Source organism: Dipodomys merriami, unplaced genomic scaffold (assembly GCF_024711535.1).
Source record: "Dipodomys merriami isolate MVZ:Mamm:240054 unplaced genomic scaffold, mDipMer1.0.p SCAF_1974, whole genome shotgun sequence".
NCBI classification, from domain to species: Eukaryota; Metazoa; Chordata; class Mammalia; order Rodentia; family Heteromyidae; genus Dipodomys; species Dipodomys merriami.
In genome coordinates, this window is record NW_027203353.1 from 34913 (window position 1) to 45000 (window position 10088).

Consider the following 10088-nt stretch of genomic DNA (forward strand, 5'->3'; position numbering starts at 1 on the left):
GTGTGTGTGTGTGTGTGTGTGTGTGTGTGTGTGTGTGTGTGTGTGTGTGTGTGTGTGTGTGTGTGTGTGTGTGTGTGTGTAGGGGGAGGTGTTCCTTCCTCACAAGACCTTCCTAAGTGTCTTGATCGATCTTGGGCCTGACGTTCTTTTTCCTTGTTTTGGGGTGCCACCTACTGGACACCGTGTGGAGTGACAGGGAATGATTCGGTGCTGATGGCGGGGGCTGGCGACTCTCGCGAGAGTCCGAGAGACTCTCGCGAGAGTAGCGATGAGGTATCGCCGGCTCTCTTCTGCGGCTTTATTTATTTACAACGAAACAAAACGAAACAACAGCAAACAAGGAAATGTTCTTGAAGGGAGGGCCGAGCGGAGGGGGAGGGGGGCCCGCAGGGGGTGTTTTTTTTCGTTATTTTCTGGACACGGAATTCGTTTGGATATTATGTCTTACGAGCAAACTGTACCAGTTTATTTACGGTTGTAATTTTTTTTTTTTTTTTTTTTGGATCCGGTCGTGGGGCCTGAACTCTGGGCCTGGGCGCTGTCCCTCAGCTCTTCAGCTCAAGGCTAGCGCTCTACCACTTGAGCCACAGCGCCACTTCCGGCTTTTTTCTTTTTGCTTAATGTGGTGCTGAGGAATCGAACCCAGGGCCTCAGGCATGCAAGGCAAGCACTCTACCACTGAGCCACCTTCCCAGCCCCTACGGTTGTAATTTATATACGGTACCACAAATGTCTTTACGTCCGTATTATGAAAAAGGGTCCCACGGCTGCAGTGGGTGAAAGATTGAGACGGGAACATTTCTAAAGGAGTGCCAAGAAAATGGAAAACAGGCAATGCAATAGTTTAGGGAGAGTTATAAATATCAAGTGCTGCCCTAGGTGAAATTTCATGCAAATGTCCTCACCCACTCAGGTAAACTTTTTATATAGGTATCAGAATACAATTTCTTGAACTATATAGACTTTTATTCACTTGATTTCCCTTAAGTAAATTAAAATAACTGGCTGTTGACAGGGCACATCTGGATATTTCTATCGGCCCCATAGAGATAATCTGTTACATTTTAGGACATGGTAGATTATATTTGCTATTTCCCCAAATGGACTTTACAAAAGCCATCCGTGGCCCCAAAGATGTTTCTGGACCTCTCATCATGTGTGACTAAATAGGCCTCAGTGAATTAAGCTGAGAAAGCTGCAAAACAAAGCAGATCACTTCAGTTATGGAATATTAAGAGAATAAAAGTAGCTTTATACCACTGGATCTTTAGTGAGAAGGTAGAATAAAAAGAAGAGAAAAATATTGGAGGATGCAATATAAGCCAATTGAAACGTATCCAACCGCGGATCTGGCTTTGAAGTGGCTATTGACTAGTGTGGTCCTAGACCATCGTGTCCAGAAGGATACATCGATGTGTTTTGAAAGATCCTAAACCAAATGTACTTGTGATCATGACCCAAAGCGTGAGGACAGGTACATTTCTGTCCTCCTAATTCCAGCTTTGGTCCTCACACGTCCGGTTGTTATAATACGTTCACAGTCGTGCCACTTACGGATATTACGTCTTGTGTCTTCTCTGCAATATCTTAAATGCTCAGAGAAGTTACACCTTCTGACAAAAGGACAGTATGTGTGTCACACACACGGGGACACACACACACTCTGTTTGCCCGGAGTGCTGTGTAGCTTACCATGTCCAGTTATAGTTTAGGTCTAGCATCCATGTAGGAGAGAAAACAGGTGCCGTTGGTTGGTCGGTCTGTCTGTCTCTCCGCCGGTCTGTCTTCCCCTGGCATCACCTGTTCTAGGTTCTTCTCCGCCGCCGCCGGCACCCCCCCCCTCTGCCCCCCCCCCCCCCCCGCTCCTAGTCCATCAGTCCATCCATCTACTTCCCTGTAACTGACATAATCTTCTTCTTCTTCTTTGGGGAATGGATGAATAAACTTTTACCTTGTGGATATTGTACACACACCCTAAGGGGTGTGTGTGTGTGTGTGTGTGTGTGTGTGTGTGTGTGTGTGTGTGTGTGTGTGTGTGTGTGTGTGTGTGTGTGTGTGTGTGTGTGTGTGTGTTGACGGAATAGAGTGTTTACCATGCCTGACCCCCTGGCTCTGCCTCTCTACCCGTCTGCGATGCGATGTGTGTGCTGGGGCGCTTCTGCCCGCATATGTTCCCAGTGCGAACTCCAAAGAGAAGTACGCCCGCCGGGCCTGTGGGTTCTAACCATGCTTCACCCCCCCCCCCGGGAGATAGGATCGCCCCTCTGACCCCCCCACTCTGTTTGGGCCGGGGCCCCTCGTCTGTCTCTCCCTGTCTTTCCTCCTAGGGTTCCCTACCTGCCCTCCCCCCAGCCCCGCGCACACACACACACACACACACACACACACACACACACACACACACACACACACAGAGTCACAGACACACACACACAGAGTCACAGACACACACACCCACACCCACTGTGCACCGCCACACTCGGGTCCAGGTCCTCCACCACAGGCATGTGAGTGAAGATGCCTCTACCCTCCAACACCTGTGTGTCGGGTTCAGATTCATCGCCTCATGCCCCGAATCCTGCTCCAGAGAGAGTGGCAGAGCCTATTAGAAAAGGCTAGCTGTTTTTTTTTTTTTTTTAAATTTTTTTTTATTTTAAGGTAGTCCCATTTGTCGAGTCTCTCTCCAATTTGTTGTGACCCTGGGACTCTGTTCAGGAAGTTCCTTCCTGTGCCTATTAGTTCAAGTGTCTCTCCTACTCTGTCCTGCAGTAGTTTCAGAGATTCAGGTTTAATGTTAAGGTCTTTAATCCATTTTGAGTTGATGTTGGTGCATGGTGATAGGCTGGGGTCCACTTTTAGTTTTCTGCATGTGGCTGCCCAGTTTTCCCAGTACCAGCGGTTGAAGAGGCTGTGTTTCTTCCATTGTATGTCTTTGGCTCCTTTGTCGAATATCAGCTGGCTGTAGGCCTGTGGATTTATTTCTGGATCTTCTATTCTGTTCCATTGGTCTTCGGGTCTGTTTTTGTGCCAGTACCATGCTGTCTTTGTTATTATAGCTCTGTAGTAGAGTTTGAAGTTCGGCATGGATAGCCCTCCCATATTGTCTTTATCCCCTAGAATTGTTTTGGCTATTCTAGGTCTTTTGTTGTTCCATATGAATTTACTGTTTTCTGTATTTCAGTGATGTACGTCATTGGGATTTTAATAGGAATTGCGTTGAATTTGTATATTAGTTTTGGAAGTATTACCATCTTTACTATATTAAGTCGGCCTATCCAGGAGCATGGGAGGTCTTTCCATTTCCTAGTGTCTTCTGCAATTTCTTTCTTTAACTTTTTATAGTTCTCATTAAATAGTTCTTTTACATCTTTGGTTAGGTTAATTCCTAAATATTTTATTTTTCGGGAGGTTATTGTGAATGGGGTTGCTCCCTTTATTTCCCTCTCTTCCTGTACATTATCAGTGTATAGGAAGGCAACTGATTTTTGTGGGTTTATTTTGTATCCTGCTATTTTGACGAAGAGAGTTATGATTTCTAAGAGATTCGGGATGGACTTTTAGGGATCGTGGAGGGAGGTATAGTATCATGTCGTCTGCAAAAAGGGATAGTTTAACTTTTTCTTTCCCTATGCGGATCCCTTTAATGTCTTTTTCTTGCCTTATTGCCCTGGCTAAGGGTTCTAGGACTATATTGAAGAGGAGTGGAGACAGTGGGCATCCTTGCCTTGTTCCTGATTTTAGGAGAATTGGTTGTAGCTTTTCCCCATTAAGTATAATATTGGCTATTGGTCTGTCATAAATGGCTTTTATTGTTTTTAGAAATGTTCCTTCTATTCCTATTTTCTCCAGAGCTTTTAGCATGAATGAATGTTGAATTTTGTCAAAGGCCTTTTCTGCCCAGCCAGCGGCTCTCGTTTGGCTTTCCTGTCATTTAGTGATGGGTGAGTGGACTCACGCTTCCCATGGCGCTGTCACCGTGGGTTTCCAGACCTGTGTGCGTGACGTGTACCTACCCTCTCTGTGTTAGAAGAAACCTCTCTCTGGCCTTCCCCCTGCCCTTTCCCTGCCTGTGAGGGGGGGGGGCGGGTGGGGGCGGGGGGAGGGAGCGTGTTGTGGGGCGGGCGGGCGGCGGACTTTCACAAGTGAGCGGGGTGCCTCCCGAGGGCTCGTCTCTTGCTGGAGCCGACCCATCTTTGGGAGTTTTTTGTTGTTGTTGTTGTTGTTGTTGTTGTTGTTGTTGTTGTTGTTGTTGTTGTTGTTGTTTCTTTCTGGTTTCCATCTGGGGGAAAAAGAAAACAAAACGTACAAACACCCCCCCCCAAAAAAAAAAAAAAGACGGGCGGGCAGACGGTGGGACGAGCGCTCACTTGCCCTTTTCTGGCCATGTTGGGTGGGGGTGGGGGTCTTGCCACGGGCGGCGGAGGTCGTGCGGGTGGCCGGTTCGTTTTCTCTCGTGGTGCAGGCCTGCCGTCTTTGCCGCCCCTTCCTGCTTGGGACCGATCCCGGCTTCCCGGTTCTCGGGTTCGGGCCGCTCCGTTCGGGCGACTCCCGTCCTGGTTCCTGGTTTCACTTTGGTCGCTGGCGGCGGCGGCGGCGGCGGCGGCTCGATCTCGGTCTAGGTCTCTGGTGGCTCTGGTGTCGTTCGTGAGGTCGCAGAGAGGACCCGGCTGCAGGTCCTGACCTAGGTTGTGCCTCTCGGTGCGTGGCGGTGGGGAGTGAGGCGATTCGTTTCCGTGTTCTGTGTCTCCGGAGCTCAGAGCCGGCCGGCGCGCGCCGATCCGGGGTACGGCGGCTCGGTGGAGTCGGTCGTTGGAAGGCGGTTGTCGTGCTCCCCCTGGCGTCCGCCTTGATATGACAGTCCCCTCGTTCTCAGCCGAGCGAGCGAGTGAAGGAGGAGGTCTGGCGGCAGCGAGCCGGGCGGAGGCCCGGCCTCTACCGGGTGCCGGGCGCGACTGTCGCCGTGGTGTCGCTGTGGCGCCGGGGCGGCTGTTCTGTCGGACTTTGCGCCCGCAGGCGAGCGCGGGGTGGGGCCGTGAGTCGCCGCTCTCTCTTCCGTGCCCGGTCTGTGCCGGGGGTGGCGGCTTGGTCGGGTCGACCAGTAGTTCTGTCTGGGCCCGACGCCTTGTCCTCCTCCCCTCCCGTAGTTCTGTCTGGGCCCGACGCCTTGTCCTCCTCCCCTCCCTGGACTCTGGTCTTTGAGGGCGAAAGAAGGAGAGTACGAGGGACGTCTCGGGAGTCGGGGGAAAGGGTCCCCGGGTGAGCCGCTAGGTGGTGGGGCCGGTCCCGGCCCGGACTCGGACCACCCCCCCTCCCCGGAGTCACCTCCGAGTGAGCGCTTGGCGCGTGCCGGGCGCGAGGGCCTGGGTCGCCGGCCCCGTGTGGTCTCCCTCCACGGCCCCGGAGGCCGGAGGACAGACCTCTGCGGCGGGAGGAGCCGTGGGCACGGCCGAGGCGAGCCTCGGGGCCGGGACCTACACCCCCCCCCTCCCCGACATAGGATGGTCGTCGGAGTCACCTCCGAGTGAGCGCTTGGCGCGTGCCGGGCGCGAGGGCCTGGGTCGCCGGCCCCGTGTGGTCTCCCTCCATGGCCCCGGAGGCCAGAGGCCAGACCTCTGCGGCGGGAGGAGCCGTGGGCACGGCCGAGGCGAGCCTCGGGGCCGGGACCTACACCCCGCCCCTCCCCGACATAGGATGGTCGTCGGAGTCACCTCCGAGTGAGCGCTTGGCGCGTGCCGGGCGCGAGGGCCTGGGTCGCCGGCCCCGTGTGGCCTTCCTCCACGGCCTTCTCCACGGCCCCGGAGGCCGGAGGACAGACTTCTCCGGCGCGAGGAGCCGTGGGCACGGCCGAGGCGAGCCTCGGGGCCGGGACCTACCTACCTACCGTCTGCGGTGTGCGCGATGGCGGGGACTTGCCCGGTGGGCCCTGCGTAGGGGAAAAGTCGAGGTGGAGGGAGCACCTCGGGAGTCGGGGACCCGAGCCCGGGAGTCCCGCGTGTGTGCGTGCTGGCGGCAGGGCGCTCACCACCGACCCCGCGCGGTGTGGGTGTGGTGGCTGGGTGCCTCTCGGAGTGGGTGCCTCGCGTCTGCCGGGGGAAGGCTCCCCGTGCCGCTCGTGCCGTGAGCCCGTGCGCACCCGGGGTAGTGGGGCGGGTGCGTCCCCTGACCCCGCTCCCGCCCTCTCTCTTCGTCTGTCTTCGCCTTATGTGGTCGACCAGCTGTCCCTGAGAGTTCCGTGTCTGGCTCTGTTGGGGACGTGTTGGGGACAGGTGTCCCCGATGTGGTTTCCGAGAGGTCCCTGTCGCCAGCGAGTTGTCGCCCCTGCGTGACCAGCTGGTTTTGGCGTGGTGACGTGAGGATTTTGTACCTGCAGGAGGGTGCTGGCATGCTGTGTCCCGGTGGCTGTCAGCGGGTCTTTTGGGGCTCTCTCGGATGCTGTGTGCCGGGCCTTTCCCGTCTCTTCCCGGTCCGGGTCCCCCTGCCCTTCCCCCCGCACCCCGGGCTCCCGCTGCCCTGAGCAGGCCTTGCCCCTGTGGTGGCTCGTGGGTGTGGTGGTGGTGGTGGTGGTGGTGGTGGTTGGTTGGTGGCTGAGTGAGTCCCGTCGTCCTTGATCTCTCCCCCGCTCCCGGTGCCGGATTCTGGCCCTTGCCTCGGCACGCCGAGGAGGAGAGTGGTTGGTTGCCTGGGGTGCATAGGTAGGCCCGCGCGGTGTGCTTCCCTCGCCGTGGCCGGCTTGAGGAGGAAAAGGCGGGGGGCGAGTCCTGCCTTGCCTTGCCTGTGCGTGTGCGGCATCCCCGTCCTGCCGTCGTGCTCGTCCGACCTCCGTGGCTTTTTTTTTTTTTTTTTTTTCCCCCCTATCGCCCCTAGCTCCAACTCCCCCGACCTGCCGCTTCCCGATGGCGGGCCTGGTCGGCCGCTGACCTGCGCTACTCCCGAGCGCTGTCCGTGGTTCTTTTTCTTTTTCTTTTTTTCCTCTCTAGCTTCTTTCGGCTCTGTGCCCGGTGGAGGTGTCCTGGTAATCCCGAGCGCCAGGGACGCTGAAGCCCGTGGTACTTTTTTTATTTTTTTATTTTTTTAAGTTTTTTTTTCTTTTTTTTCTTTTTTTTTTTTTTTTTTCCTTTTACCTCGCTCGTTACTCACGAAAGGTTGTCTGTCCTGGCTACGCTTTTATCCCAGGCTGTTGGCCCTCTCGGGAGCCGAGCTTCCTGGGCCCCACCGCCTCCCGAGTGCCGTGTGGCTGTCTTCTCCGCCCCCTCGGTGTGATTGATGTGGTGACGTTGCGATCTCCTTCGGGCCCGGGCCTAAGCTGCGCCAGGCGAGGGACGGACATTCATGGCGAATGGGACCGCTCTTCTCGTTCTGCCCGTGGGCCCCTGCCCTCACCGTCCCACCGTGCCGGCGCCGGTGGTGTGCGGGGAGGCAGGGGTGCGGCAACCGGGTCCGGCTGCGCTCTCCCTGCCCTCGCCGTGAGGTCGGGGACTTGTACACGCTGGAGGAGGGGGGGCGCCCCTGATCTTGCTCCTCTCTTCCCGTGACTCGTTATCGGCACGGGGGTCGGCTCTCTCCGCGGAGAGGGAGGGTCGGTGCTCCGTGCTTGCCCGTGCTGTGTGGTGTGAAAAGCCGCGCCTCGCGCTCTGCCCTCTTGCGGTGCTCCCGGAACGCTCCCGGTCGGTTCTCTCAGGTGCCTGAGGCTGAGTGGTGGTGTCGTTCCCGATCCCGGCGTTGTCCGTTGCCTTGTGCCAGCCTGCTGCCCGTGGTGTGTCCCGGCCGTCCTTGGGTTTGTGGGGCTTGTGCGAGTGAGAAAAAAGTTATCGCAGAGATTGACGTCTCTGCTGGGGGGGGGTCGAGGCGGTTCCCCAGAGGAGGAGCGCTCTTCCCTTGTTGCGCCGGGCGGGTGGCTTCCCCGCATGAGCTGCCGGCCCTGGTCCTGGCTTGTCTTCCCTGCCGTGTCACCTGGCTCTTGTTGCACCGGGGGACCTGAGATGTTGCAGTGGGAGGCGAGCCGGGCCTGTGCGGGCTTCCCCGCCCGTGTGCGCGACTTTGCTCTGGCCCCGCACGGCAAGGCCGACCGACCAGGGTTGGTGTTGCTGCTGCCGCAGACCCCCCCCCGCCCCACCCCTCCCTGCCACCCGTGGTGGGAAGGATGGACGCCTTTGATGTGTGCTGGTCCCGGCGGGGTTCCCGTCGGGGTTGGGTGCGGGCCACCCTCAGAGTGAGGAGAGGTTCTCTAGCGATCCTCGTTCGGGAGGCGGCGTTCGCTGCCGGGTTGGCGGGGGCCCGCCCCCGATGGGCTCCCGCGGCCCTGCCGCTCCCTGTCCCGCTTTTGAGCGTTAGTGGCTGCCCGCGTTGGTAACTGCGTGCCCGCGCCTCCCCCCTCCGAGCTGGGGGAGGGTCCCGCGGGGCCTCTCCCGGGCCGTCGTCTGGTGTGGTGAGTGGAGGACGTTCCCGATCCGTCCCCGCCCCTGCCTCGCGCGCGGTGTGTCGAGTGGCGGAGCCTGGAGCCTGTGCTGGGTCGCGATGCGAGGGCGTGTGGTGTGTGGCTTCCCGGCCTCGTGCTTGGGGTGCCGTGGGGTTTTTGGGGGGTCCCGTCCCCCTCCCCCTCCGGCCCCTGGCGACGCTGTTCCCGAGCGTCTGTGTGGGCCGCCGCCCGTTGGCGACGACGGCGCCGTGCCGGGCGCCGGGCCCCGCGGTGTTCCGGGGCCGCCGTGCCCGTGGTGGTGTGCCGCTCGGGGGGGTTCTGGCCCTCCGGAGCCGAGGATCCCGGTGTGTGTGGGCCCTTGCTCACGCGGCCGAAAAAGAGGCGGTCGATGATGGGTGCCGTGTCCGGCGGTGTGGATGGGTGCGGTGGGGCCCTGCTGGCGCGGGTGGCTCCGCGGGCGCTCGCGGGGTCTTTGAGGCGTGTGCGAGCTGCCTTTTCCCTCTCGGGCCTCTTTTGGGGGGGCCCGCCGCTGCCGCGGTGGGGGTTTCCGGTCCGCTGGTCGGCCGGCTCGGTGTCCCAGGCGTTGCGCGGGACCGCCCAGGAGTTGGGGGTGGTGAGATCCCGCGTTCGTTTCCCTGGCGTGCCGGCTGTGCCCGGAAAGGTCTCACCTCCCCGCTGGTTTGCGGCTGCGCCACCCGCCCGTGGGGGGGGTGGCCGCTCGCTCGCTCGCTCGCCTCTCACCCCGGTGACCCGACCCGATGACCCTCCCCGCTGCTCTTATTGGGCTTCCGGCATGCCCTCCTCACCCGCATCAGCCTTCCGCGATCCTCACCGGTTTGGCCTTGGTGGCCGGCCACCGGCGGACGGTCGAGTTGGGCGTGTGTGGTGTGTTCTCTTGGTGGGGGGGACGGCGCTCGGCTCGTGAGGCTGCTCTCCCGGTGTGGGGGAGGCACGTCGTCGCGGCGGCGGTGGCTTTTGAAGGGTCTTCCCGGATCGGTTTTGCTCACGACGCGAGGGCTCCTGCCAGCGGGACCGCCGGTACGCCACGGGGGCGGTGGCGGTGAGATTCCCGCGTGCGTCCCTCGCTCGGGAGTTGGCCGTCCGGGGGCCCGAAGCCGGCGTGACGTGTCTCCTCCCGCTGGGCGCCGCCTCGCGTGCCTGCGCGATGTCGTCCCGGGTTCCCGCGCCTCCCTCCTGCTCGCCGTGCCAGAGGCTTGCCCGCATCGTCTCCTCCGTCTCGAGCCGTGTGGCTTCGTCCCCCGCCCCGGTCCCGGATCCGGGGCGTTGTGCTCTCCCGGCGTGTCGCCGCCGCGTGCCCGTCGCGACCCCGGTTCCCGTGCCTGGCCCCGTCCGCTCTGTGCCGGCGGTGTCCGCGCGTGAGCGTGCTCGCGTGCGTTGGGTTTGGTGTCGCCCGCCTCCCGGGGTCCCTGCCGCCGCCTCCGGCCGCCGCCGTTGGCCGGTGTGACTTGTCGCCGACGGGTCGTCGCCGCAGACCCCCGACCCCTTGCCGGCACCGCCGGTCCGCGGTGGCGCGGGTCGTTGTGCGCTCGGCCCCCGCGTCCGTGCGAGCGAGTGAATTCGGGCCGGCTTCTGAGGGAGGCGGAGAAAAACCCCGTGGCCGTGTGGCGTGCGTTGCGTTGTGCGCGTCACCCTCGGCTTTCTGGCCGCTCGG